This window comes from Ambystoma mexicanum, chromosome 9 (assembly GCF_040938575.1).
Source record: "Ambystoma mexicanum isolate Mex_15411 chromosome 9, UKY_AmexF1_1, whole genome shotgun sequence".
In the NCBI taxonomy this organism is placed as follows: Eukaryota; Metazoa; Chordata; class Amphibia; order Caudata; family Ambystomatidae; genus Ambystoma; species Ambystoma mexicanum.
In genome coordinates this window covers 1,480,994,271-1,481,021,827 of record NC_090931.1, presented here as the reverse complement: position 1 = coordinate 1,481,021,827, position 27,557 = coordinate 1,480,994,271, and positions in this window count along the sequence as shown.

The following is a 27,557-nucleotide window of genomic DNA, read 5'->3' as shown; positions in this document are numbered from 1 at the left end:
CATTGACGAGTATTCAAACAATTATTATCAAATGTGTTTATAAGAACAAGTCAGTGGAAAGGTAATAAAGAAGTTTGTTAAAGAATACCATCCAACATTGTTTCTCTTTACACTACCAAAAAAAGGGGGGATGTTTTGTACTGATAATTGTACTAAGCAAATCAAATTAAAAAAATATACACAACAGAATGAATTCTTTATTTCTTTAAAGATAACAAACTGCTTTTTGGTGTGTGCTGACACACTGTATTTCACAAGAAGACTCCACCCTGACTATATATTTGTTGTGTGTTGTTCCTTACTGACTGCGCTTTTCAAGGTATGAACATACCTTCTTCAGGTCAATACAATATGTCTTCCTGAATTACAGAAAAAAGAAAAAATATGAATATTTATGATCTAATAAGTTCTAATAGTGCCTTAATAACTAATGTATTGGTTGGCCTGCCACCACTAACCATTGCTCTGTGTCACTCATAGAACACAGTAAAATTGAGTGTCTATGTTGTTATTCCAAAAACAATGTTCTTTTCACATGACCTACATGAAGACCAGAAAATATGAACTTACTAACTAGTTAGATCAAACTAATGTCACATTAAAATAATATGGATAACATGGAGGTAGTCTTACCATGTGAATGTTAGATCATTGGATGTGAGTCGCCACTTCCTCATGTGGAAGCTCTATGCGGGTACACCTAGTAGCTCAGGTATCAAAGTCTGTGTCCTGTTAATCAATAAAAATGTGTGTGTAAGATATTATAACTAACACTAACTAAATGGCCATTGCTTTGGCAGTGCAGCGCCCTTTCAGAGTGTTCCCACCTGCTTATCTTTGCTGATTATGTGCCATTTTCTCGAGTGCGGGAATCCGAGTAAGCTGTAGAAAACAACCTCTGTTCCCGCGCTCGAGTAAATAGTAAATGAATCAGCGCGATGCGTGTGAAACGTGCATGCGTCGGGCGTGTGAGACTATCAATGTGGCTGTTGTAGTCCTCTGACACTATCTTGGTCTAATGTATAATAACGTTGAAATGACTACGAGTTCACATTCGTGTCTTAATTCACAGAAACTATAAAGTTCATATTCAAAACTAAACTCTTTATATGAATACTGTTGAATGCTCTCCACTGTAATTTTAGTATGTATACTGATGTACGTGTAACCAAGAGACCTCACGGTCACATGTAAACCAACCTAAACTAAAAACTCTGCTAAATATTCATGTAACAACGCCTCAATGCCTCTGGGCTGCAAGTGCTCTATACAAATGCAAATAAATAAATATTGATGATCAAACAATTGAGTTTCGTCCAAATTCCTCAAACATAATTGATGAACTTCACAGGCTGTACGTTCTTGAATAACATTGTCGATATTCAACAAAGGCAATGCTGGTACTTTAGGTGATGCAATGTACAATATGTTCAACAGAAATAGTACAGTCAGAACATGCTAATCTATAACCTCTTCTCTTTGGGGTTAAATGCATTGTGTAACCCACTCAAAATACCTTTTTGTCAAAGAAGACATTGTTGTTTGAAAACAGAACATGTAAATAATGCTTAAATATAAAGTGTAACCCACATCAACCAAGTTTGATGTCTCACAATAACTAAAGTTGCAGGCAATCAGGCACAGCTATGCCTGACCTGTCTATGTATTCTATACAGTTAGTGTTAGTAAATGTACAATGGTCATTTACCCTGATTATTGATGATATAGTACATGACTAACGTATTGTTCTTTTCAGCCATGCAATTGTTTTTAATTGTAAAGCACACGTGGTTCTATACATAAAGAAAAACAAATCCGTATTCGCTAAATGTTTGTCTATTCTTACCTTTTTATAAGCGTTTTGCCAGCTGTTCATCAACTTGGGGTTTAGAGGACACATATATGCTTATGACATTTCAAACCTAATACCAATAACATCAGGTTTCATGAATATATAACTTATGATCATCAAGCATAGGTATTGGAAACTTGTATGTGCAAGGAAATACACACAAACACACATTACATAAACCTGTAATACGGTATAATCCACAATTAAGTAGCTCACTAAGCCCATAAGTATGGTCGCACACCTTGTGAAAAAAGTTCATCAGTGTGTACTAGAAATGTGTCCATATTGAAACATGTATTAAAGAGCACAATCCCAGTACATGTATGTACTTTAAGGTATCAATATGTGGTTCAAGAGACAGTTCAGAGAAAACAGCTTGAATCATACTCAGTGTTCATTCCCTGGGGCATAATGCCTCTAAACATTCTATCCAATAGATCTCTTTCTGCGAAAAGTTTATATTGACATCACTGCCCCTACGAGATGGAATTATGTGTTCAAGGATAACCAATTGCATCTGGATAGTAGAATGATATGATAGATTATTTATAACGTGGCTAATACCCAGAGGTTTCAAAGCGCTGACCCGGGGATTGAACCTGTGTTGCTCTGTGTCGTCTTGCTTCCAAGGCGAGCATGTTGCCCCTGAGCTATCCTCCCGAGACTGCTGCTATGTAATGTTGTGCAACAGGAGACCATTCTGATTTTGTTCTAATGTTTGATCTGTGCTCTGTCAAGCGTGTTTTCGCTTTTCTGCTTGTCATACCAACATAAAAGATGCCACAAGGGCACCTTATGCCGTATACCACATTGTTTGAGTTGCAAGTAGTAGAATGTCTCCATGAAATTGCTGTTCCAGTGTATGGACAGTTAATGGATTTGCCCTTCATGATGTTGTGGCACTGCTGGCAATTATTGCAGGACTGTGTGCCTTTATGTGTTCTTGTTGCGTGATGTGGTGTGCCAAAATCTGCTCTAATCAAGTTGCCGCGTATAGACAGACCTACTTTTGCGAAAAGCAAATGTGAGCAAAGTTCTGAAAAATTGTGCCAAACAGGATCCAGTTCTAATGTTTTCCAGTGGCGTTTCACAATGGACTTGATTTTGAAACTCTGATGGGAATACCTTGTCACATTAACCAAATTAGGTTCAGGAAACTTCTCCTTAGGAGTCAAAGCAATCAATCTTGAAACTGGCGCTGCTTTCTGAGCGCTTGAGTCAATAATCTCTGATGGACAGCCCCTCTTCTGAATTTTCTCTTTTAGGTCAATGGTCTTAATGTTTTATTGCTCTGAGTCGGAAATAATTTGTATATATCTTATAAACTGACTGTATGGTATACTCTCTATGGTCCTTGTAGGGTGGAAGCTGGAGTCCAGGAGAATACTATTCTTGTCAGAAGGTTTTGTGTAGACTGTGGTTTGAAGGATCCCATTGATGGCACGTATTTCAACATCCCCAAATTCCCTGCTTGATTTGCTTTGTTTAGTTGTAAACTTGATCCTTGGAGCTAAATTGTTCATATATTCAAAAAAAGATGTCAATTGTTCAGGTGATCCTGCCAAATCCCAAAGAAATCATCTATAAACCTACGTTAAGGACATGCTCTTCCTCCAAGTATGCCATGTATGTGTTAGCGTAGTTTGGTGCGATGGCTGCACCCATTGATGTTCCAGTTATCTCCACAAAGTACCTGTCTTTAAACCTGAAAAAGTTGTTGTTTAGAACAATTTTCAAAAGACTTAACACAAAAGGTTTGGGCCTAATTCGCAAAAGTGTTTTATAATGGCAAATCCCCATTGGAAAATACTCTGTGAATAAGGGCCCTAATTCACATAAGTGTTTTATAATGGCAAAACCCCATTGGAAAATGCTGTATGAATAAGGGCCTTTGTCTGATTTGCAATTTTCAAATGATAACATTAACCACTCAATCGCTTCTATGCCCGCCAAGTGTGTGATGTTGGTATAAAGGCTACAGACATCCATCGTAAATAAGATGTGTGTGTACTCATCAAAAAGTAGTGATTGTATTTTAATGGATGTATGTGATCACTGCGCCGTATTTACTGCGATCAACGCAAACGCTGACTTTGATTTTTATTTGAACACCCTTTTCACCCCATTTATGTGGGGGGAGACCCCGGCAGCCCCCCTCATCTCCCCTACATTCATTATAAACTGTACCCACCCCTCACATATATATACACATATTGGGGTTGAAATAAAAAAAAAGTCAACATTTTCAGTAGTGGCTGTAAAATCGGCATTGTAATTGTATGATTATTCTTTTTTAATTTTTTTTTAAAAACCTCTTTTTATTGGCATTTCTTTAAACATACATGGACAATGCGATAAGGACGTGGGGGTGGCTCATGACTGCTGCGCCGGGAGTTGGATATCCCCTTGCGTAACGTTTTATGTCCGCATCTTCTCCGTCCGGTTCACTCTAGCATCCCTCTCTCCAAAGTGAACCCTCGTCCATAGGTCACCAATAGTAGTTGAACGATTGAACAATCAACATATCTCCCTTTTACCCCTCTTGCCCCCAACAATCAGTTGCTACTAGTTCCTGCAGCTCCTGCATCTGCAGGCCTGGTGGTCCATAGTCCTTAGCGCTGAGTCCTGTTAGCCCTTGTGTGGATGTGGTTGCCTCGCCAGGTTGTGTTGGGGGCCTCTTCCTTTATTCCTTCCCCTTTTTATGTGTATTTGTCTATTAATTCATAGAATTTTGTTACCATTGCGCGTTTGTTTGCTTGTTTTCCTGCCATCACCGCCAGCTCCATTCAACCTATTTTCACCAGGAGTACCATTCGTTCAGTTGCAAGGGGGGGTCTTAGCTTTCCAATGGATGATCAATAGTTTTCTGGCCGTGAATAGCATAAGGCCTATGAATTTGCAGATTAGGGGGTCCTTGTGCCAGTCGTCGGCTCCTGCCCCCAGAAGCATCACCTCAGGTGTGATTGCTAGCCTGGCCGCGTTTATTCCCCCAATCTGCCCGTGGACCTCCCGCCAGTAATGATCTATCTTGGGGCAGTGCCAGAGTATGGGGCCCATCGTGCCAATAGAACTGCACTCTCTCTAGCACCCGTTTGATTGTGCGATCCCCATCTGCTGGAGTATTGTAGGGGTGAAATACAACCCTTGTATTATATTGGATCCCCCTGTTTTTGCTGTTGGTAGTTAATTGGGGGATGGTTGCAAAGTACTCCAGGATGTCGGTGATCCCTATTTGTTTCCCCAGGTCTTCGGACCAGGAATGTGCTAGTGATCGGTTCCACCCCAGATTGCCTTGTATCGCCATTTGATAGAAGGTACGCAGGCGTGGGGGCCTTTCCAGGTGGTGCTCCATCTCCGTCTCGCAGGGGACCGGGTTTGGTGGTTGGGTGCCTTGTGCCGTGTGTTGGCAGATAGTGGTGAAGATGGTGTGGTATGTAAGCCATTTGCCACAACCCAGTTTGATGCATGCATCTTGGAACGGCTGTGGCCGGCCCTCATCATCGCTTATGTCCATTAATCGAATGTTGGCCCACTCAGTGTCTTGCTTGTGATGTATTTTTTGTCCAATCCCATAAGATAATATTGCCCTGATGCTGGACCATGGTGGTGCGTGCCCAATTAGGCTTCCTTGTGCAGCCCTGAGTTTATGCCACTGGGTTAGGATGGGCCCGATTATTGGGTGTTTCCTTAAGTGCGCCAGGAGCTCGCTTGGGGGTATGGCCATGATTTCTATTGGGTTGAGTAGCTTCATCATCTGTACCTATATCCTTCTCAACTAGATTCATCAGCTGTAATCAACCTCCTTTTAATCCTGCAGTGCTGAGCCGCTTGGTAGTAAGCCTTTAGTGAGGGGGCGGCAAGCCCGCCGTTCGCTTTCGCAGCTTGCAGGACTTGAAGGCAGATTCTCGCCTTTTTTCCTCTCCAGATGAATTTGGCGACTGCCCTGTGTAGGTCCCTTAGGGAGTCAGCAGAAGGACTGACTGGGATCATCATAGCGATGTATGTAAGCTTGGGGAACGTGTTCATGTTCAGGGCAATTATTCGACCGGTCAGGGAAAGGGCTAGCTATCCCATCTTTTAAGGTCTTGGCAGATGCCAGCTATTTTCTTGGGGTAGTTGAGATCTCTTATGGAATCGAATGAGGCACTGATGTTAACTCCTAGGTATATGATGTGATGCATTTGTGGGGCTACTCTGCCTGGGCGCAGCGGCATGACTTCAGACTTGCTCCAATTAATTATGTACCCCGCCATTGGGCCCACCGCTTGTAATAGGGTGTGTATGTCAGCGAGAGTAGAGGGATCTTTACTGATATAGAGCAGCATATAGAGCAGATACACAGTGTTCCTCCCCTCCTTGTGTGATGCCTACCCATCCCATATCTGCCCAGAGCTTGATTGCTATAGGTTCTATTGAAAGCACATACAACAGTGGTGACAACGGGCAGCCCATGCGTGTCTCTGACTGTAGCTCGAAGGCCTGGGATGTAATGCCATTGGTCACAACTGCCGCCAAGGGGCACGAGTACAATAGTCTGATTAGTTGGACCAGGTGTGTGGGGAAGCCATATCTTGGCAGGATGCTAAAGATGAATTCCAAGTGCACTTTGTCAAAGGATTTTTCTGTGCCTACGGCAAGGACCAAGTCCTCTGGGTCTCTAATCCCTGCTACCACATGTAGGAGCCTTCTGATGTTATCGCTGGAGTTCCTGTTGCATATGAATCCCGTTTGATCTTTGTAGCTGATGTGTGTTAGGCTGTGCTCTATGCGTTTAGCTAGGCATTTCGCAAGGATTTTGGCGTCAGCGTTTATGAGGGAAATGGGCCTATAGGAGCCACATAATTCGGGATCTCGCCCTTCCTTGTGGAAGACTACTATGTTTGCCGTGAGCATGGTTTGGGGAAGGCGCCCTAGGGATGATGCCTCGTTGAAAACTGTCTCTAGCCGGGGCGCGATATCTTTGCTGAGCTCCTTATAGAGATCAATGGGGATCCCATCTGTCCCAGCTGCTTTCCCCCTATGAGTGCGGCTATAGCGCTCGTTATTTCTGGAGCTGTTATGCATGCTTTGAGAGCGGGTATGTGGTCAGGGGGGATTTTGGGGATCCGCATCGAGTCATCGAGTTGGGGCTGTGTATAGGTCTTTGTAGAATTCTGCAAACCTTGCGTTGATTGGGGCGTCCCCCATAGTTGGTTCTCCCCCTTTATCCCGGATTGTCCATATAGATTGCGCTGCCTGTTGCTGCTTTAGGGGAAGGGCCATTAACAACAGGGGTTTGTCGCTATCAGCATAAAATGATTGGGACAAGCTGTTGTACGACTTTTGGGCTCTGTCGGCTGTTATGCACCCTATTTCTGCAGGGAGTTTGTTTAGCTGAGGTTTGAGGAGTTTGTCCCTAGATCGCTTGTGGGCCCTCTCTGTTTTTTCTAACTCAGCTGTAAGGCAGCCGATCTTCTCTCCCCAGGCCTTACATTTATGCGCCCAGCGCGAAATGCACTGCCCCCTCATGTAGGCCTTAAGGGCATCCCAAAAACCATGGGCAGTGTATCCCTGCACCAGGTTGGTCTCCCTGAATTGTTAAGCATCGCCTGTGATTTGGTCCAGAAGGTCCGGATATTGGCGTATGCTAAGGTTTAATCTCCAAGAGGGGGCTTGCGAGGGGTGTCTGGAAGGGCTATGCATAGAAGGACCGGGGCATGGTGTGAGAGGACTGTCGGTAGAATCTTGCAGTTGGATATTAAGGGTTTTGAGGAGGCTGGAGCGATCCAGTAATCTAGACATGAGTAGCTGTCATGATGGTGTGAATAGAAGGCGAGGTTGCAGTTCTGGTTGCATGAGATCTTGGAGGGCTGCTAATTTTTTAAAAGTGGTGTGGCAGCCTGAGGTCACGCCTTGGCAATCTAATGTGGGGTCTAGGGTGACGGTAAGATCTCCCGCGATGAGTGTGATGTTGCCCATGTATTGTGCGCATGCTGTGAACATTGTGAACATCCTAGTGAAGAAAGATGGTGTGTTTGACGTGGGGGCATAAACATTGAGGAATGTGATAGGGTGGTGGTACAAGAGTCCCTGGGCAAGGATATATCTGCCCTCTTAGTCTGTGATTGTGTTTAGTGCTTGGAAAGGGACCCTTTTATGTATGAGGGTGGAGACCCCTCTCTTCCCATGGTGTGGAGAGTGAAAGGCTGCCCCCACCCACCCCCTTTGCAGCTTCCCCGATTCTGATGTGCTAAAGTGTGTTTCCTGGAGGAATTATGTTCCCTTGTTGATCCCGCATGTGGTTGAGCATTCTCCGGCGCTTGATAGAATGGCCCAGGACTTGGATGTTAAAAGTGATCAGGGTGATCTGTGAGGCCATTCTCTATGTGTGTGTGTAATACTAACCGTGTACTACTGGGCATACGTGCTGTCTTTGTTGTGCGGGGTCTATTTTGAACTTGTGGGAGGACCAGCGCCTCTTTGTGGCAAGAGCTTGCAACTCAGAGAGGTAACAACTCTAACATAAACCCTTTGATTCCAATGTTGGGTGGGCGCAACCTTCCGCCCAACCCCAACAATGGACAGTGGAGCACTCGCTCGGAGCATAGGGGGTCCCATTGCAGAGGAGGGGCCCTTTTGTCCGTACTACACCTGACTGCAAGTGCTTTCTGCCGCTACTAGTTTCTCTCGAGGCTGCGGCGCACCTCTGTCCTCCGGGGGGGCTGCTGCAGAGTCAAAGTCTGCACGGTTGGTTTTCTGAAGATGCTAAGTCTATTGTGTCGGATGTATGGATCCAGAGGTTGTTTGTAGGCCGGGTCAGGGCTGGACCCAACTGGGCCAAAGACAAGAGATATCATTGTATGGCTTATCGCTGCCCACTCTTTGGCCCCCACCCTTTCGGACTCTGGCTGTTCTTTTGCCATTTCCCATTTGGTTGTGGTCTGTCCAAAGTGGGAGGGTGGGCGATGGCTTGGGTTCGGGGTCATCGGCGGTGGTTGTTCAAAATCTGTAACAAGTATGTCGCGCTGTTGGAGGAAGTGCCATGCTGTTTCCGGGTCCTCAAAGGAGTGCCATTTTTTGTCGATTTGTACGCACCATGTTGCCGGAAATTTCAGATAGTGGTGAAAGTCAGTTGCCTTCAGTGCTTCGAATAGTGGGCTGAATTCTCTTTGTCTCCTGGAGACCTCTAGCGAGTAGTCGTTGAAAATCTGGATGTCTGCCATTCCGACTTTGATCGGAGACACCGCTCTGTATGCTTTGAGGATCATCATCGTATGCTGGAAATTTATGATTTGGGGACGTTGGTCTGGCGCTGGTTTTGGGATTGGGGCCCTGTGCACCCGCTCCCTCGGGTTCTCTATTTTGAGAGCGTCTCTGAGGAGGTCATATATGTAGTTCTCGAGGTTCGCACCCTCCGCGTTCTTGGGCAAACCTACCACTCACAGGTTGTTGCGCCTGGACCGGTTTTCTTGTTCGTCAAGCTTTTCGGCCAGCATTTGAACCTCTCTAATTACTCCGTCCAGCCCATTGTCTGCCGTTGCCTGATTGTCTTCCAATGCGCTAATCTGCTGTTAATTATCAGTGATGCGCTCTACTTGGGCGGTCATGCGAGCTTGGACGTCTTGCAAATCGTGTTTGATGTCCTGCACTGTGGTATTTGTTTCTTGGGTTCTCTGACCTGTAATTCTCATTTCCACCAGGATGGCTTGTAGTTGTGTTTGCACATCCATTTCCGCCTTGTTCCTGTTGGATCTTCGTGGCAGGCTGTGCAAGTTGGGGACCGTTGGTTCCGCTGTCTGGGGGGTGCAAGCCTCTCCTTGCATGCCCTTGTGGGCGCCAGCGCCAGTGCCAGGTCAGTGGTAGGGGGTGATCTGGATGGAGAGCTGAAGTGCCTTTCTCACTCTATTTCCACTTGCCCGATTCGCTAATGGGTGGAGAGCTTCGTTGTGGCGAGTGGCAGACTCCTCCATTTGCCTCGGTATTGCTGAGGCCTCCAATTCGTGGGGGCTGGTTCTGCTTTTTGCTGCCGGTGACCTGCTACTGGCACTGCTCCTGCCAGTCCTTATGCGCTGTAGGTGAGGCCCCCTGGGTAGGTGAAGCAGCCTGTCTGTCCTGGTGGGACCGCTGTCTGGCTGGGCCTTTAGTCCGACTCCTCCTTGCGTTGGCGGGGTCGGTTCTGTCCCTGGTGAGGTAGGTGCCCCCCTATTCATGCGGGGCGAGATGAATTGAGATGCTCGGATGCCGCCGTGGTGCAGTTGGCACGCCTTTTGCGGTTCCGGGCCTCAGTCTGGCTACGCTAGCTGTTGTCTGTTGGTCCGCATGCAGAACGCATCACCCACTATGGCTTGAGGGTAATGCGTGTTGGCAGGGGTGCCCGCATCCCCCATCTGGCATTAGGGGGTCTGCTTTCAGCTCCGCCACCAAGGGGATGGGTGGCACTGTGGGAGTCATTAACTGGAGGTCGTGCCGGTGCTGGAAACGTTTCCTCCTGGCATACTGTTTGCCGGTATAGTGAGAGGGGCGCGCGGGCCTTGTAGCACTGGAAGTATGGTGCTGGCTTGCCGCGCTGGGGGGGCTGGTGCTGGTTTGCTCTAGTTCACCTCTTCAGCACGTTAGCTTAGCTATAGAGTGGGTGTGACTGTACCGCTCCAGTGCAGAGCCTGATTCCCCCCCCCGCACGGCCGCTTACTTGTGTTGATTTGGTCAGCTGTTGGGGATCTCGTCGGGTAAGTGTCCACTGGAGGCCTAGTTGGGGCCGTTAGGCCCTGCCCTGTGGAGGCCCCTGCTCTATGGTGTGGGCTGCTGAGTGTCAGGTGGGTCTGCTCCGCCTCCGGCTCCGTTGCCGGTTCACCGGCTACGTCTCGTGGCACGGCGCTGCTGGTGTGTCTTTCCCTGTGTCATCATCTTCCCCATGGCGGAGGATCATCGCGCAATGCAGCTTCACTGATGGTGTCTCTGCTCCACACCCAGTGGTGCGCTGTGCTGGTGGTGTGTCGCAGTATCTGGTTCACTTCAGGGGTATGGTGGATGTATGGAGGGCGGTGCAGCTCTATCTCTCGGTCGGCCTTTTTAAGCCCCTCTTTCACAGTTCGTTTACAGCAGTCTCCCTGCCCTTCTCTGCTGCGATGTAGATTTGGCGTGCTGTCAGCAGTATCGCAGCCCTGGAGAGTTTTCCCCCAGTGTTCTCCTGCCTCGGCTGTCCGATTTACATGCGCTAGGTGCCCTCTGGATCCAGGTTTCTTTAACTTCAATTACTTAGTGTTTGCATTGACTTTGGACAATTATTTTCGCTTAATTTTCATGTTTCTGCCCCTCCGTCAGCCTGTGGCCATCTTGCGCCACGCCCCCTAGCGCCTCCCGTATGATTCTTATTTTAATCAGGAAATAATTAGTATCTTTAATGTGTGTTTTGGTATAGTTTGAATTAGAGGCTGAATGATCTTATCAAAATACTGCGCCAGAGGCTTCAGCAAACTGTCACTGGCCTTAAAGATTGGTCACCCAGGCAGATTCAAAATGCTTAGGTGCGGTGTGTAATAACTCCATTGGCCTCTGCTTCGTGAAGGACAGACTTGAGGATTTCCCTAACCTGGTCTGTTGTATCTCCATGTAAGTGTCACTGTCTGATAACTGGTTCTCAATTGTTTTGTTTGTATTTCAACTTGTCCATGATGACGAGGGCACCTCCATTGTTGAATAAGGATAATGTCCGGATCATTCCACAGCACGCTCAGAGATCCATTCCTCTAAAGTCTCTGGGGCTCATTACACGGAAGGTGGTAACCATGGTATTAGCGCCATGGTTGCCGCCGGTAATTTACCGATCCCGCCATGGTGAATGGCGGAATTACCGCCCCATTCCAAGGTTGGCCAGACCGTTTTTCCCCATTCACCATGGGCCCTTTCCCATTCCCATTTGAGCCCCCATAGGGCCCATAGGAATGGGGAAGGCGGCAAATACGGAACCGCAAATTCCGGTACCGTAATTGCCTCCAAGGTCGCAGTAGGGCGGTAAGGGATTACCGGCACCGGTGCCCTTACCGGTGCCGGTAATCCCTTACCGCCATCCATGTAATGAGGCCCTCAGTCTCCAATGGTACTCCATGCTCGCATTAACTTGGGCACTTGAATGTTGCCTCTCAAGACCCTCAGTCCAACCCATTTACCTTGGGGATCTAGATCCACAGCCGTAGGATCACAGGGAACTATCCAAAATGGGGAGCACTCCACTCATAACAGAGAAGCCGTAACACATACACACAGCACCGCAGCGGTCTTCTTTTTCTGCACACGTGTTGCTCCAGCCACTCATTGCCAAATGAAATATTGCAGTCCATGCAGTTAAGTTTCTTTATCTTCTTTTATTTGTAAAGTATATTTCCTATGATCCTGCGGACACCACTCTGCCTTCTGCCTCAGCAGTTCAACTGCTTCTCTCCCTATAACGGTTCTTCTGGAAGTTCTAAGCCGCCACATTCTAATGCTATTATTACTTTGTCACTGCATCCTCCCTTCCAGGGTATTTGCATACTCCCGTGAATGGTCCCACCACTCTTCTTCTCCACCCTTCTCACTCTTCACATCCTCAGTCTCCATGAATTTCTCAAATGACACCCTGGTCATTCCTCACACCCCGCCCATTGCAAACTGACATACCATAAAGGGATACACCCCTCTCTCTGCACCCTGCAGACCTCCTTCTCACGCTACCTGCAACCTCAATCAACCCTCTTCTCTAACCATAAGTCACTTCCTAGAAAGTAACATCCCTGCAATTATCATGGCTCACTAACATGACTAGGGCCCACCAACTACAGCTCAACTCCACTCATTCTGGCCACTCTTTGATCAATTTACGCAACCTTCCTAACCACAACTACAGCAACTTTCTAGATCTCATCTTCCTGATCTCGTCACTCAACTCCTCGGCTCACACCATTGCCCCCATGTCCTCTCATTCATCCACTACATGGCCTTCACCTTCTCCAACTTCTCTCCGCCCCCCTCCCTCTTCTATTGTGAAAGGAAAATTCAAACCAGAATCCATGGCTCCCTTCCTGGACTAGGTCAGAACCAACCCCTGTCCTCTTTCTCCCACTTGCTTACTCTGTCAAACATGCTTTTCCGCAAGGTCAACACAGCTTTGGCTAACCCTTTGGAAGAACACTACCAAGCACTTCCACTCTAACGCGACCTTCACCATAGATTGCCCACCCATCCAACAGCTAGGGACAACCATGTCTCTTGAATTTTGCCACATTCGTGCAAAACTAGCTTCCCTGCTCTCCTCGCTGCCCACGAGAACTCTCTCCATGCCTCACCACTGCTCTAGACTCTGCCAAAGCAAGGCATACATTTGTTTTAAAATTTGATTAGCAGAGTTTGCAAATTAAAATGTTCCTGATTAGCAAACAAATCTGTTTGATTAGCAATTTTGTACTGATATTGTCACCAGACGTTATTTGTACCCAAGATATGAAATGAGCAGCAGTGCAGCATTTTTGTGTACCACTGAAGCAAGACAGTGCTATGAGTGTCTGTAAAATGTAAAGCTGCATGAATGGACACACATAAATACATAGATATGATAAAAAGCCTCTGAAACTCTGAAACCAATAGTTTTTAGTACAAGACTCTGTGCAAATGGATGCAGTCAGTGTTGCACTGTGCAGAGTACCCTATACCGTATGCTTTTCCCATCATTTGCTGTGTACCGAGTTTCGTAAATCAAAAGGTTCACAATGTTAAAGGAAAGTAATAGCCAGAGACAAAGTATGTAGTTTGGTGTTGCGTCAGGCAGGGTAATTGCCTACTGAAGGTGGGCAAGATGGTTCTAGTCTGTCATCGATATCAACTGTTTCCAATAATGCTTTACAAGCCCTGAAGGTCATTAAGCCGGTGCCAGGTAGGCCCAATTGCAGAATTCCAGTCTTGCATGCTGACAAGTGAACTTTCATTACCAAAGATAAGTTGTCGGTCACATGAGTAGAAGTTCCACTCACATGGAGAAGAAACTACATGGAATGGAGCAGGGATGGAGCAGAGCAGTCACGCTTACACTGACCAGGTAAAGGAAGGGTCTCAGCAATGCAAGCTACATTGCACAGAATGGGAACAGCATAGGCCTCATCAGCCCAAAGTCCCATCACTAAGAACTTGCCCAGCAAGGGCTAAGCGATCCAAGCTCCCTTCACATAGACTAGGAATAGCGTATGTGGGGTGCATTCAAATGCCCCAAACCAAAGACCCCTTTCACTTGAAAAGCGGGATTTTTCAATACTGACACAAAAACTGCTGTGCATGTGTGATTCCAAATGAAAACTGCTGGTCCATGTGAAAAAGGCCTCTTTGTCATTACCCACGGATAAGCAACATTTTAATTCTCAAAGCAAGAAGAAAAATCAAAGGTCCCCTTCACATGAAAAACAGGATTTTTAACCACTGTCACAAAAATGGCTAGGCATGTGTATATGCAGTTTAAATGTGACAATGGTGCCACTGCTAACAGGAAAAATGTCAGGGAAAAAGACATGGTTTGTGTTGGCAAAACGTAATGTATATTATGTTTTGCATACAAAATACCATTGGCATTTGAAAAGCCTATTTGTTTTCCATTGGAAAAGTTATGTAGGCCAGAGACAACCCCTTTTGCTGGCTATTGGACACATGTTACAAGGAACTTCAACACTGGAAGGCTGGCATCCTAGTGTTTACAACTGCAATACAGTGTGGCTTGCTCTGAAAGGTGTGGAAAGCCAAGTGTCTTTAGACTGGCTGTCTCTGCAGGACCATATTGCCTGGCTTATACATGACTACAATGTAGACAGTAGGTGCGACGAGGGGAGCTGTCAAGACAATTCAATTAATCCACTTCAAAGAGACTGATAAAGAAAAGAACTCTGGTTACACGCGAGCCCAGTGAGGCCATATGGCCTAAAGGCAGCACAATTTCCATGTGTCCCACATGAAGATTTACTATTCATTTAAAAGGGCTATTCTCATTTAGGCCTTTTTCGCAGCAACCATAAAGCGGATTTTCTTCATTTATGTACCATGTTTGAGGTAATTTCCATGCAATTTTGGAGATATAAAATGTGTGCACTTACGAGTTAGGGAACTGTAATGGCCAGTTAAACTAGGTTTCTGGCTGATCTGAAAATGTCCCAAATGTAAGAGTTGGCAAACTGGTGAAGGGTAAAATTAGGAATATGGGTAATAATTTACATATTCATAGCTGTTATGCTTTTTACAGAAATGGCAGAAAATTGCTGCATGGCCGTGCAACATGGTGCGGACCTGGCTGTCATGTTATTTAATTCACCATGATTAGCTGAATCAGAAAATATGTATATTATGACAGTTATTAGTTCAATGATGGGGTTTTGCCACATAAATAGTTTTGCCAATATTTTGACATGCAAACAAATGGGGCTTGTAAATTAAGCTGCCATATGTCTGCTCCAGACTCTTAAATGAATCTTAGGGAGGGGCTGAAGTGAGGAGAAGGGAGAAGGGTGATTGTCCAATCCTAGTTGCAAGAACTCTGTCATGGTACTTCCCCAAGACTGTTAAATTGGTGGTGTCATGGCTGCTATATAAGGGGGACTGCACTAGGAGGAAGGGACAGAGCTGCTGAAATTTAACATCAAAAGAGTGCTGCTGCAACTTACAACCTGACATCTGCAAGGAAACACCAGAGGAGATTGCTAAGAGTGCATCTGGGTGGAGATCTATTGCTCGGAAGGACTAAGCGCTAACTGGGTCCTATGGTGGAGAGTGGGTGGCCATCTTTGAGCGTGGACCCCTGCCATATCTTTCTAGAGGGTCCTGACATGTAGCTGGCTGTCCTGAATGTTAAACAGAGGCTTTCTATGTAAGTAGACGAGCCCTAGGAAACCAAAAGGTGGGCAAATCTGCTGGCCTTAAATCCTTTCCCTTTATAGTGGGCAGTGGGCAAAACTGTGTAGATCCTTAGTCTATTTAACAAAAAATATTAATTTAATTAATTCCCTTTGGTGGAATACTAGGGGAGATTTAAAAAAATAAATAGAAATTATCAAAGTTCACTTCCCAGTGTGCGTGGAATAACTATAGCCTATAATTTAATTGGGTGATCCTTTTTGTCCTATTGCCCCCATTTCTTTAAGGAAGAGGGGTGTCTTTGTTCTCAAATCAGTCCAATTGTTTTGTCCAACCTTCCCCTAACACAGGCTTTTCAGTGGAGGGGGTTCTGAAATCCAAAATTCCCCAAATCATTCCAATTTTTCTGTCTGACCTCTCCGACACAGATGAAAGTAGGGGGGTTCTGAAAAACAAACCGCTAATCGCCCTGGGTTTATTTTAAACCAAAAGTGTGGGTGAAATCATAATTGCCATATGTATTTGTACCCAAGTGTGAAACCCTACTAAGCTTTTTAAGCGTGCAGGAAAATCGAAATTGCGCAACACTCCATCTATAAATCTGTTCACTGATCAGCGCCAATTATTTTCTTGAAGTCAAATTTGTAGAAAGTAAAGAATTGTGATTTGTGTTCTTTTCAACTCACTTTTGCCTCGGATAAAGCGGTGTTTGACATTTTCGTGCAAAATTGTATTACTTTTAATTTAAATAAATACAAATCTATTTCCTGTACACATGCCTGGTTCTTGGCTCATTTATAGCTCAGTGGGGGTGAGGGGGGGAAGGATCCAAGGGGCTCAGTAAAAGAATCTGTTAAACAGTTTACTGCATAACATCTTGAGTGGGGAGGGAAGCAACTCCCTGTATTGAGGGTGGCTTCTAAGTAAACCGTTACACTAACTAACAGTGGGGCAACACTCAAATAAAACACAAACAGTTAAATGCCTCTGCAGTTCAGTTTTCTCACATATAGAACTAATCCAGCATTGATGGTGACTAGTTCGAATACGAAGGGTTACTGCTTCCAGAATCAGAAACTCCAGATAGCAATTTAGTAAACCGTATTTCAAAGGAATTTAACCTTACAACAACAAATCATTGGGCCTCATTACGAGTCTGGCGGTCACCGCGGCAGTAAAACCGCCTGGTGACCACCGGACTCGTATTACCATTCCGCCTCCGTGACTCCCGGAATTACCAGGGCATTACAGCCCCGGTGTCCCGGGAGTCACGGAGGCGGAATGGTGTTAATCCCCATTCCCATTGAGTCCCATAGGACTCAATGGGAATGGGGAAGTGGAAACACCGGCACCATCTCGTGATAGTGCTGATGTTTCCACGTCCGCCTGCAGGCGGGAGGTGTTCAACCAGCCAGGTCAGACCTGGCGGGAAGATCACCTCCTGCCTGCAGGGGTCGGGATCAGGCGCTCCGGAATTGAGAGTGGCAGCGGGATTACCGCCACTGTTAATTCCGGACCGCCCGACTCGTAATGAGGCCCATTGTGTACCATTTCCCAGCCATTCCACAGCTGGCCCACTTCCTAAAGCATGTTGCAGAAGGGGATGTTAATGTTACATGAGGATATGTCACTCAATACACTTTTCAAGTGTCATCTACAAAGGTCTGCACATTTGATCTCTTTGTATATATTTCAACTTTTAAGACAAAAGCAAACCTGGGCTATTACACAGTACAGCAAACATGAATTGTATTATGTGTTTTGAGAGTTGATTGCAGAATTGTCTGGTTATTAATGAAAGTCCTCCATTCCTGGGACTAGTGCTGCTTAATGGTATGCCAGTGTTGTGATACAATAGCGCAGAGAGGCACATGCTCAATGCTAAAATCTATATCTAATCTCATGGTGCCATGTTTCCTGGCCCGAGTTAGCCTTACATCCTTCAGAGGTCATTAAACGGACTATCGACTGAGTTCATAATAATCACAGTGCTTAAATGTTGGCGGAATCCTGCACGAAGCGCTACATACACATTTTATATACCTTTCTAGATCACTACAAGAGGGGCATGTTTTGCTGAGTTTGCATTTCATTTTGAAATGTAACCATTTCATTGTTGTTTTGTAGCAGCTCTTGCACTGTCTGGAGAGTCAGGTTTTGCATTTTTAAGTGTAGTTTTGAAGATTGGAAATGGGCTGTTTCCCCAGTGATTGGTGCAGTGACACTCACTCACCCTTGAGCAAGGGCCTGCTACCGCTGACCATTTCATCACATTCATTTCATTTTAAGGATTAATGGATGTTTAAATTAGACATTGCATGCTCACCTGTGCCCCAGATAAGGTTTTGAGATGGGAGCATTTTACACACTGTTTTAAAAATGTTAATGTAAATTAAATTGTTATTGTAAAAATTATTTGCATCAGGACGTGTGTAAAAAGTATGCGACAGGCAACCAGAACATTTCTTAACTTGAAAATTAAAAGAACACATAACCAAAATAGTTGTATGACAAAGATGCCTGGCTCCAAGCAAGTTATTACATTTGTGGAAAACGTTCTCACACAAATTATGATCACACCACATAAGTGCAACTTTATGACAAATGCACACAACACAAGAACTCTGAAAAAGTATTTTTGTGTAATGCAAGCAAACATTCAATGTAAAAGCAACATTTGTTTGTTAAAAGGATTCTTCCCAATTGTGACTAAGTTTTCCGTCGAATTACTGCTATGATCCTAAAATACTATGAAAATAAACATGCATGCATAACACGCCTCTCCGTGACCATGTACAAACGCAAAAAACGTCACAGGTTGAAGAGAAAGAAGCCATTCCTCATCTCACTGTGTGAGGTTTCTGACAGGCTCTGCACACAGCTCAGAGGAAAATGCCTGAACTGCTCCCTCATGGCCTACAGTTGTATCCAAGCCGATAAGAATCAAAAGATGTCGTCTGGTCTCTGTCAAGTCACACCCATCCTCTGCAGTGCCCTCTGCTCTCAACTGGTGCGTAAACGTACACATAGAAAGATAAAAAGTGTCGTATTCACAAGATGGTAATGCGTAAAAATGCCTGGTACGACACTTATCTTGCTGCCTGGTAACCAGGACTGAAAATGAAACGTCAAAAATAACTCATTTTATATTCAAAGTAATGTAAACTATAAACATTAAGAAAATGTGAACAAAGAAAGTAAAAATGAATATGTTTATAATTTTACTTCTTTTTTGGTAAAAATTGAAATTCTATCCAAATATAAGTAGTTTTATGAAAACATTATTTGTTTGTTAATGAAGTGTGAAAGAATTCCAAGGCAGATGCTGAGTAAAGGCCAATCCATGGCCATGGAAGCATAGTGCCATTTTTATTTGTATATATGCCTCTGAGCAGGAAGAGGGGCACATGAAGGGGACGGAGCTGGCATGGGGGCAGAGGGAGCATGAGACATGCCGAGAGCCGGTGGATTTCCTGATAGTTGTCAGAATCCATGGAATGTTAGGCCACAACAGCAATTATTGTCCAGACGTTCTTCATCGTGATTGGCTGTCAGGAGTTTAGTGTTCCACTTAAGGTGCTAATTTAGCCTTAAATACCCCCGTTGCAAATTACACTAGCTGCCAAATGTCTGAAGTCCAAGATAAAAGGCCAATGGAAGTGGGGTGCTTGAAGAAGGTTTCAGGTTCCTTAACTGCCCCACCAAGCTATCTTTGCTGCGTTTAAGGATATTACCAATCACTCATTTTGAAAACAATAGCTCTGGGGAAATATAAAGGCCTCTCCTGAACAAAAGAATATGCCCCCTTTCTATTTCTATCTCGGCCCTGAGGAGCATGGGAGCAACTCCGGCCAGAGTGGAAAGGAATTGCTGCAGGAACCAGAGTTGTGCCACCCCCCTAGTCTCCAGATTTCTTGGAATGCAGTTCCATGGTCAAACCGCGATTCCACATGCACGATGTCCACTGGTAGGGACTGCAAGATGTGACATGTGTCCGCACATTGAGCTGGGTTGAAGGTTTTTCCTAGACAACATGAGATGTTGCTCTTGTGATTGTTGATAGTTTGCTTGATGTTCTTTTTCTGCATCTATGTTTTAGGGATTTCTAGTAAACCTGGACTACTACTAATGACGGCTATTGAGATGCAGATATTCCAGAACACTAAAATACTTGCAATTTGAACACGCCGCGCAGTACACGGATTCTCTTGAGTTACCACGGGGAACCCGTGTATCCGGCAGCTGTCGCAGGTTCTAGTGACGTATCTGTGTGACTGTGAGGTTGCCCAGTGCAGTAACGCGTGAATGGCAATGATCAGTAATGACAGCCACCATCCAGAAACATGGCCGCCGCTATTCCAATCAAGCCCTAGGCGCTGTGTCTGCTTCTGAGCAGGCGGGAATCCTGCTGGTGCGGACCATAGGGATGATGCCAATGTGCGGGGGTGATCAGGCTCCTGATGCCCAGGAAGAGTGGCACACCCTGTGCTGGGACTCCAGGGACAAGATTACAGAAACTTTCACAGGTCACAAAGCCATTTAAAAGAGTACCCCCTAATTGCTTCTGCTGCTGCCCCAGGTGCATCCGGCGCCCCCTCCTGATACCTCCTCCCCACCAGGAAAAATTTCACTTGCTGCGGTGCAAAGGTTTTCTAATATGGCCCACATGTGTTTAGCACTAGGGCAAACTTTGCCCTGCTGCTAATATCGTGCAACATGGCACTTGCGCTGGCGCGAATCTTCTATAATCCATGCCCTGGTCGCAGTTCCATCTGAGGGGTCGCGCGCCACTCAGGAAATGCGGAGACACTGCGGTGGACACGGGGATCCGTGCATGAACAATGGGCTCCTATCAGAGCAAGGGCCAACAAAAGGAAGACCCACCATGAAGAGGTGTAAATAAGTTTCATTGAAAACACCAGTGGGCGTAATGTTAAACAAAAGAAGTGTAAAAACATGGCATTACAAAAAGAAAAGCAGGCCTGGCCAGGCACGCTCTGCATTAGAGCAGGTGGAGGGTGATTAGATGGGTGATTAGATGGGTGCTTGAGGGGTATAAGTCCAAAGAAGGAACTGGGTAAGTGAAAAGAGGAATTGCTGAGTTGAGCATCAAGGTAAGAGGTGGCGCCCCATGACACCATATCTTTAAGAAATTAAAAGCACTTATTTTTAATAGGAGTACATAAATTTGGATAGAATTGCCCTTTTTAATAGAAATAGTAGAATAATACGTTTACCTATTTTTTACTGCTCATATTATTTTTAATATAAATTAGTTATTATTCCCTTTTCTGTTACAACTCATAGCATAACACCGATTGGACTTCTCTGAGAGGTGGCTGCCTTGGCTAATAATATTACATTTAAAGTGAAGGAGCTGCTTCCGGATTGTGATGCTATGCGATGCTTCTGTTTGCATTGACGCTGAGGATTTCTGTTAATAAAAGAGGATGTTTATACCCGCAGCTTCTGCCTCGGCTCTGTAGTGAAATCACTAGATGGGGCAGCGAGGGACTTTGGGGCGCTGGCGGGGTTCAGTTTGGAGATCGAGCGAATATTTCTTTCTCAGGTTGTTCTAAAGAGTTGTGCAATGTCGCCACCCAGTGGAAACGTAGCAGACTTACTTCCACTTCTGATCAAGTAAAATAAGCTAATAACGTATATTAGTAGATATGTGTGTAGGTAACTAGGTATGTATGCATGCAGGCAGTGCTCTGTATATACAGGTATGTAGGCATATACATAGTTAGGTAGGAGTGTACAATGTATAGAGGCTGTGCCGCTTTCAGGCCGTTAAAGGATGATAGGGGAAGAGGAGAAAGAAAAGGAAGAGGGCCGACTGGAACTAGGCCAGAGAGAAGGAAGGGGCAAGCGGAAACGAGGAGGCTCTTCACAGCGTAAGGCTGCAGTAACAGCATTGGTGCCAGGTGCTATGGAAATAAAGGCTGTCCCCTTAAACTCCTATGCTGCAGGGGGTTTAGGGGTAAGGGTAAGGGTTTAACTTCCGGGGGGGGGCGGTATAATACGATGGTTGGTTAAGAACGTTTTGCAGGGACGTCATTTCACCAAAATGCCAGAGATAGCAGAAGTGACATCACATGAACCTTGGCCTCTGACATCACAGGAAGTGATGTTATTTGACCCCACCCTGAAGTGACATCACAGCAGCAATGGAACACTACCTTTCACCCCTTGACAAAACAGGAAGTCCCTAGGTACACTACGAAAAATATGGTTACAATATCACTATAATGTGATATACATTTCATACAAGAATAATAATAAAATAATAATAATAATAATCACCATATGTATAGTTAATGTCAGTGTGTATAGGCCCATATTACCAAATTACTGTGAATGCAAGCAGACGTCCAAGGCCAAATGAGAATGATGTGTTATTATATAGCACTCATGCTTAAGCGCTTTATATAGAACAAATATACACCCATTATCACCCAACCTGTGTTGGTGCTCATTTATCGACCCCAGAAGGATGAAAGGCTGAGTTGGCCTTGCCAAGATTCGAACCTGCATATCACACACACATCGCAGCATCGAGCGCTCAACCCACTGAGCTATTTTACCAGCTTTAGCTATCTTACCGGCTATAGTAAAATGATGAATTACATGTCTAAATGTTCTCAAAGTCACAAAGCAAATTACACTCTGTAGTGGATACCATTAAACTGATAACAGAGATTTAACAGCAGGACAGGTCATCTGCAGGTCTGGTGCAAAGCTGGCCACATGTCAACCCTGCGTGGAACTACTTTTCAGGCTTCGGAGGTTGGCAGAATACATAACATTGGGAGGGTAGATAACTGTATACTAAAGAATTTAGACTAGTGCACGGAAAGCAGCGCACTCACACGGCATCCCGTATTCTGGCCACTCATTACCTCATACATGCAAACACACATCCTGAACAGCATGCCAGGGGGATAGGAAAGATTGACACATTGCAAAAAAGCAATATTTGTGGCGCAATGAAATCAAGCGCCTCTTTACGTGCTTTGGCCAAACATTTCTACACTGTACACAAGCTTTTAGGCACAAGGATTTTGTCAAGTGACCGAGAACACCGAGATGGAATGTCTTGTGATGATCATAACAGAGACAACAGCAGAAAAAAAACATGCTATAACTGCAACTTGCAAAAAGCAAAATACATAGTCTGAAATGGATGCTTATTCTACTCTAAATGCTTTTCGGAAAGGTTCTTCGGCATTGTGAAGTTGAGGTGTTTAAGAACAGCCTAAATCTGTGACTCACCCCCTGAAGAATGCCTGAAATAAACCTTTAACGAGTCTAGCAAATATTGTATAAAATTCCAGAAAGACAAATTATTTGCTATTCCTATTCTTTCTCATTTAGGGCCACTGTTTAAAGTGTCACACTTCTGGAACCCCCTTTTTAAGAGGCCTGAACAAGAAACAAAGAGCTACATGGCCCTGGCCACAGCCCAGGAGCTTCCATTTCTAAGAAAGAACATTTAAAAAAAATATCTTTTTTTTTTAGGGGTAGCGAGGAAGAGATCAGGGGTTTCAGCTGCGACCCCTGGCAACCCCTAAATGATGCCCCTGATGTTTTGTGTCCGAGGCTGTGCGCTGGGGACCACAGCCGTAATGCTCCCAATCACAGGTTCATTCTAGCTATTATTCTCTGGACTGTGATTTGCAGATCTGTCTTCACTCAGGCTCTGCTGCTGAGCGCCAGCAATTAAAGATAAATGGGCCATTAGGTAAAGTTCATTTAAATTAACCTTTAATAAGAAAAGTTCCAAATCTTTTTGAAAATTGCTGATATTCACTTCTTGACACTGTGATGTGCCCTGTGATTTTCAAACCAAATCCTCACAACATCCATTGATTGGTTAATACGTGGATGAAAATGTAAACTAAATACTTTTGAGCATTTAATTTGTTTTCCCAAACACACACTTTAGTCACGTAATGCAAAACAATAAATTGCATTTTTTTCAATCTCTAGACCCAGTTTCCTGGATCGCCTCCTAAAGAGACTGCTCAGGAAACGCTGCCGAGAGAAGAGCGCGCCGGAACAGACAGGGCGCGCAGTAACCCGGAAGAAGGAAGTCACGGGCGCCATCTGGGGAGCAGATACGTGTTTGGAGGGGCCGTGGGATTTGGAGTGGAGCAAGAATGGGGCTTAGAGTAGGAGGGCGTTCCTGGTTGCTTCGAGGCGGTGCGAATGCGGTGCGGGTCTTGGTGGCCAAGACACGATGAGGGCGGGGCATAGGGATTAGGTCTGAAACTCCTGCAGAAGCCCTTTTGAGGCCACCCCAGGACAGTCAGAAAATGGCGTTCCTCCGTTGGAGCGGTCTCTATCGGGAGGAATTTGAATATGGAACCATTGAAGGTCTTTTTTAAACAATGCAATAAGCTTTTCTTGATTATATAACCCTAAAGAGAGTATGCAGACCTCTCACATATTCTCATGTCAGTGTGAACACCACAGCCAGGCCTCCTCCCTTTCCATGCATTATGTGGCTTGCAGCCCTGCGTTTGTAAAAGGAAAGCAAAACTGCACTTACCAGAATGAGGAGAAGCACACAGTGCAGTACACGCCCTGCACACCTGACATGCGGCACGGCTAGAGCTCCTGTGTTATCAAAATGCTACACACACCGTCATCCCATTCTGCTCGCAGCATCACCTGCCACTACTCCAGACGACCGAAGCTGTTCAATGTCACATCACTCCAGTCCAGATTTTATATTTTTTTCTCATTGATTTGATTGTTTATTTGTATAGCGCCTATACACAATGTGTTTCAAAGCACATTGTGGTGCCTATAGATTTGCACTGAGACAGCATGAGGTCAAGGTTTGCAAATGCAAAGAAACCATGAAGGATAAACCCCCCACACCTGACATGCTGCGATGGACTATACACCGTGGGGGTGGGCCTAAGACCATGAAGGATAAACTCCTCCCACCCTACATAATGTGATGGATATGATATGATATAGCATTTATAATGCACATATACACAAGTGTTTCAAGGCGCGACAAGGCAAGGGAGGGGGAACAGAGGAGGACAATAAACAACGATCTTACTAGGCCTAGTGACATTGGGATCGCACAAGTGCCGGGGAGCGGAGAGGGGAGAAGTGCCCGGGAGGGGTGGGAGGAAGGACAAGTGCAACACAAGAAACCAACACAAGTAGTGCAGCCAGCAGGTGTCAAGTGCTCTAGTTAAAAGCGCAGACAAGTGTCTAATAAGTGCAGGAAGAGGACTGTAGGGTTACAGATACAGAACACAAGCGCAGGGGGTGCCAGGAGGCAGTGTGGCTGTGCAGCTGGACGGACAAGGACCTGGGCCCAAATTCAGAGGGTAAGCAGGTGACCAGTGCAATATCGGATAGAAGATCAGCAGGGGAGAGGAAGAGAGAAGGCAGAAGCAAAAAGGAAGGTCTTGGGGTGCTTCCGGAACTGGAGCTGGTTCTGCTCAAGTTTCAGAGAGACGGGATGCTGTTCGAGAGGGAGGCTCCAGCCGAGGAAAGAGATCTGCCCTCCCACCCCCAACTTGTTGCTTGGAGAAGCGACAGACCCTCAAGGATTTGGAGGCGGAGGAGCGAAGAGCTCAAGTAGGAAGATATTTCTGTAGAGAGAATTGGAGGTATTGCGGTCCTAGGCCCCAGAAGTTCTTGATCCTTGTCACCACTGAGAGCCAATGGAGAGATTTCAGTGCTGGGGAGATACGATCCCTGGGCTTGAAGCCAAGGTCAAGTCTCGCAGTCTTGTTCTGGATGAGTTGCAGAGGGCGGAGAATAGAAGCAGGCAGATTTAGAAAGAGGCTTTTGCAGTAGTCCAGCCTAGAGAGAACCAGAGCTCTGGAGACAGTGAGCTTCTGGGGGAAAGTGAGGAAGGGAAGAATACCACTGAGGAGGTGCAGCTCGTAGTTTGACTTCTCAGAGACGTCAGAGATGTGAGGAGAGAAGGAGAGTGTGGAGTCGAAGATGACGCTGAGGTTCTTAGCCTCACAGGTGGGAGCAGGCAGAGGGCCCAGAGTGGCTGGCTAGAGAGTGACAGGAAAGGAAGGTGTTGGTGATCCAATGTGGAGGATCTCAGTCTTACTGGCATTAAGGCAGAGGTCATTGGCTGCACACCATTCCTGGATTGCAGTAAGACAATCCGAAATGAGAGATGGAGAGGGGGCAGCTGAGGGGAGCCTGAAAGCAAGCTGAGTGTCGTCCACATAGTACTGAAGGTTTCAGCAGAGTGCGGCTATGCGGGGGCGAGAGGTGCTATGTATTGGTTGGACAGCCATGGAGAAAGATAGACACCTGGGGAACACCACAGGTAGAGAGATAGATAGAGGAGAGGATGGAGCCAAGTTGGACCTGGGAGGGTCAGTCAGAGATCAGGAGGTCAGCCAGGCCCGAGCCTGATCGGTGATACCCAGGTTATCATGGTGCCGGTTGAGCAGGATGGCATGGTTGACAGTATCAAAAGCAGAAGAGAGATTGAGTGGGTTGTGGACAGAGGGGTGGTTAGTATCCAGGTTTGAGAGCAGGTCTTCAAGGATGTTCAGGAGAGCAGTTTCCGTGCTTCTGGCCACTCTGAAGCCAGACTGATGGTTGGGAAGACAACCAACAGATTCAGTGTGAAGATTAAGCTGGGAGATGGCCAGCTTTTCCAAGAGTTTGCCCAGAAAAGGAGCAATGGAGATCGGGTGATAACCGGACAGGAGGGGTCAGCTGAGGGTTTCTTAAGAAGAGGGTGCACACGAGAGTGCTTCAGGGGGGAAGGGACGGTTTCAGTGGCGAACAAGTGGTTACAAAAGTCGACCAAGGCTGGAGAGAGGGTGTCAATGTGGTCCTTGATGGGTTTGGATGAACAGGGAAGAACCTGTTTTGATGAGACTTTCATAGATGGGACTTGTCTAGAAGACAGTGAGCTTCTGGGGGAAAGTGAGGAAGGGAAGAATACCACTGAGGAGGTGCAGCTCGTAGTTTGACTTCTCAGAGACGTCAGAGATGTGAGGAGAGAAGGAGAGTGTGGAGTCGAAGATGACGCTGAGGTTCTTAGCCTCACAGGTGGGAGCAGGCAGAGGGCCCAGAGTGGCTGGCTAGAGAGTGACAGGAAAGGAAGGTGTTGGTGATCCAATGTGGAGGATCTCAGTCTTACTGGCATTAAGGCAGAGGTCATTGGCTGCACACCATTCCTGGATTGCAGAAAGACAATCCGAAATGAGAGATGGAGAGGGGGCAGCTGAGGGGAGCCTGAAAGCAAGCTGAGTGTCGTCCACATAGTACTGAAGGTTTCAGCAGAGTGCGGCTATGCGGGGGCGAGAGGTGCTATGTATTGGTTGGACAGCCATGGAGAAAGATAGACACCTGGGGAACACCACAGGTAGAGAGATAGATAGAGGAGAGGATGGACCCAAGTTGGACCTGGGAGGGTCAGTCAGAGATCAGGAGTTCAGCCAGGCCCGAGCCTGATCGGTGATACCCAGGTTATCATGGTGCCGGTTGAGCAGGATGGCATGGTTGACAGTATCAAAAGCAGAAGAGAGATCGAGTGGGTTGTGGACAGAGGGGTGGTTAGTAACCAGGTTTGAGAGCAGGTCTTCAAGGATGTTCAGGAGAGCAGTTTCCGTGCTTCTGGCCACTCTGAAGCCAGACTGATGGTTGGGAAGACAACCAACAGATTCAGTGTGAAGATTAAGCTGGGAGATGGCCAGCTTTTCCAAGAGTTTGCCCAGAAAAGGAGCAATGGAGATCGGGTGATAACCGGACAGGAGGGGTCAGCTGAGGGTTTCTTAAGAAGAGGGTGCACACGAGAGTGCTTCAGGGGGGAAGGGACGGTTCCAGTGGCGAACAAGTGGTTACAAAAGTCGAC